The following is a 3,673-nucleotide window of genomic DNA, read 5'->3' as shown; positions in this document are numbered from 1 at the left end:
CAACAAGACATGAAATGTTCTCTTTAATGGATGGTGTTTTGAGGTATAACCAAATTAAGATAGCCCTTGAGGATCAGGAGAAAACAACCTTCACGTATCCTTAGGGTACTTTCTGCTGGAACGTCATGCCATTTGGGCTCAAGAATGTCAGAGCTACTTATCAGAGAGCTATGGCAACCATTTTTCATGATATGATGCACACCTTCATGGAAGATTATGTGGATGATATACTAGCAAAGTCACACACCAGAGAAGAGCATTTGGAGATCCTAGACAAGATTTTTGATAGACTGGAACAATATAAATTGAGACTGAACCCAAAGAAGTGTGCTTTTGGAGTTACATCAGGTAAATTCCTAGGGTATATCATATCCGCTCGTGGTATAGAAGTTGATCTTGTGAAAGTGCAAACTATGATAGAAATGGAATCTTCGAAGAAGATCCATCAATTGCGTTCTCTACAAAGGAGGTTGCAATCAATAAGGTTCATAGCTCAATTGGTTGAATGATTTCACCCATTTACTCACTTGTTACACAAAAAAGTTCCATTCAGATCGGATGACAAATGTGAGGAAGCTTTCACACAAATCAAAGAATACCTGGTAAATCCACCAGTGCTAGCATCACCGATTAAAGGAAAACCATTATTGCTCTACATCTCAGCTACAGATGTACCATTAGGACCTCTCTTGGCACAACATGACACTCAAGGGAAAGAAAAAGCAATATACTATATCAGCAGAAGCCTGGTTGGCTATGAGTTAAACTACACAGCAATGGAGAAAACATGCTTGGCAGTGGTATTCACAACCCAAAAGTAGTGACATTATATGCTCACGTACTTTATTAAGCTAATTGCAAAGATCAACCCTCTAAAGTATCTGCTTAGCAAGGCAACATTGACAGGCCGACTAGCTAAATGGGTCGTGGTGCTGAGTGATTTTGACATCGAGTATGTTGATTGAAAATCCATATCATGACAAGTGATTGCAGATCAACTAGCTGAAGTGCCCTTGTGCAATAATGCACCCTTTACATATTGAGTTTCTTGATGCAGATGTTCTCACTGACTTGGGAGTTGTATTTTGATGGCTCCTACACAACACGGATCAGGTGCAAGAATTTTGATCATAACGCCTCAGGATCACAGTATTCCTAAATCATACAGGTTGTGCTTCCCATGTACAAACAATACTGCAAAATATGAGGCACTAATCATCGGGATAAAGATGGCTATTGAATGAAATATCAAAGATTTACATGTCTATGGAGATTCACAACTAAATTATCAACCAAATAAACAATGAATACCAAACCAAGGATGATAAACTGATGCCCTACAAGAAACTAGTTGAAGATTTCAAGAAATACTTTACTGAAATCACATTTGTTCAGATTCCAAGGAATGAGAATAAAGAAACAAATGCCATGGTGATAATATAATCTCTTATACAAACTCAATAGAATCGAGAGAGTTATGAATTCCTCGTGGAAGAAATATTTTGTATTGCCCCTGATTCCCATAATATCCAAATCATCTACAATATATCCGAAAATGATGCCTCACTATATAACCAAACCTATATGTACTTAAATGACAATATCCTTCCCCCAAATTTATCTCTAAATCAAGAGCATAACTTTATCTGTCAATCAGCCCGTTATACCATTATTACCAATATCCTTTATAGACGAGGTTTGGATAACACTCTCCTAAGGTGTTTCGAACATGAAGAACCCAAAAAATCTCTAAATGAAGTCCATGGAGGTATTTGTGGCACACATTCAAGTGGTCTTACGTCGACTAAGAAACTCATTTGATTGGGGTATTATTGGCCCACTATGGAAAGAGATTATTTCACATATGCTAAAAGGTGCAAACAATGTCAGATTCACGACAATCTTATCCATGGACCGACACAAGAATTGCATCCTTTGGTAGGATCATGGTCGTTTTCTCAATGCGGACTGGACTTGGTGGGAAAGATTAACCCTTCATCTTCAAATGGACGTAAGTTCATTTTAACTGCAACTAAGTACTTCACTAAATGGATTGAAGTGGTGCCTTTAACAACAGTGACAGGAAAAGAAATTGCATTTTCATCCTTAATTACATCATCTGTCGCTATGGTATTCCCATCTCCAATATCATGGATAATGGAAGACCATTCAAAAATCAAGATGTGCAAGAACTATGTGAGCGATTCCAAATCCAACATAGGTTCTCAACACCATACTATTCTTAGGGGAATGGACAAGCTGAGGCATCCAACAAAACAATCCGTAAAATATTGAAGAAGACAGTTAATGAGGCTAATAGGGACTGCCACGCTCAGTTGAATTCTACTCTATGGGCTTATCACACTAGCATTCGTACACCAACTGGAGCAACTCCATATTGTCTTGTGTATGGATTAGAAGCAATCCCACCAATTGAAGTAGAGATACCTTCTCCATGTGTGTCATTAAAGGGACTCATTCCAGATGAGGAATAAAGACTATTAAGGTTGCAAAAACTAGAATTATTAGAACAACGTCGCCAAAATGCCTCAGATCGCTTAAAACCATATCAACAAAGAGTGGCGATGAGCTATAATCACAAATTTAAGCCTACAGTATTTCAGTTAGGAGATCTTGTTCTTAGGGAAAATCCACGCAACCAACAAGATAGAGAGAAAAAGAGAAGTTTGAACCAAATTGGTTGGGTCCTTTTATCATAGTATCTGCATATGGATCTGGAGTTTACAGGTTGTCTACACTAGAGGGTGAATGGTTCAAGAAACCAATCAATACCATTCACCTAAAAAAATTCTATGCCTGAAGTAGCAGAAAAAATCCAAAAAAGTGAAATAGCGGAGAAAATCCATAAAAAGTAGAAAAGAGGAAAATACAAAAAGAACGAAAACAGTGAAAAAAATCAAATATATGGAAAAATGCAATAAAAAACAAATGGTAAAAAGCTAGTAGTAGGTGTTATTTGAAAGTTGGCTCTTCTATCTATGAGTTCGCATTTCTTTCCGCATCCATCTGTCGCATCTATGCATGTTCATAATAAAACCTTTTGTACATAATCATTCATAGTCATCTCACCATGGTTTCGATCATTGTTGTATATCCATAATAAAGTTTGTTTCTAGCTAGGGGTAAAATCCTTGACCTAGTCATGGAACAATTTGTATTTTGAAAAACATACGACAACCAAACATACAACAAGTCTTAAACAAAATTAGGATATAAACAAACACTGAATCAAGAAAATCAAACTTTGGAGATTCAAAAAACAAGTGACGACACATATTAACAATCATTAATCAGGATTATTATATCTGTTTTGACCAAGAGAACAAACATGTGACATGCATGATTCAATGTTTGTATCTTGATTTTCGTTAATCATGTTCCCTATGTAACTCGATGATGTTTGAGACTAGAGGAGCTATGATGGGGCATGGTTATTTTTCTTTGTTTGTTGTTTGTGGTTTACCCTTTAGTAATGTATGTACTTGTCTACGGACATGATTGGCAAAATATCATCGAGGACGTGTTGAGTCATACATGGAAGGGGATAATCCTTGTATGTTGATGCAAGAAATACTCAGGTCATAGTGGTTCATTATACCTAGATTCTTGTATTAACTTGCTAAATCAAAATCCATGTAAGAGATCCTTAGGT

This window comes from Cryptomeria japonica, chromosome 3 (genome assembly GCF_030272615.1).
Source record: "Cryptomeria japonica chromosome 3, Sugi_1.0, whole genome shotgun sequence".
Lineage (NCBI taxonomy): Eukaryota > Viridiplantae > Streptophyta > Pinopsida > Cupressales > Cupressaceae > Cryptomeria > Cryptomeria japonica.
Note: the sequence above shows the minus strand (reverse complement) of the source record.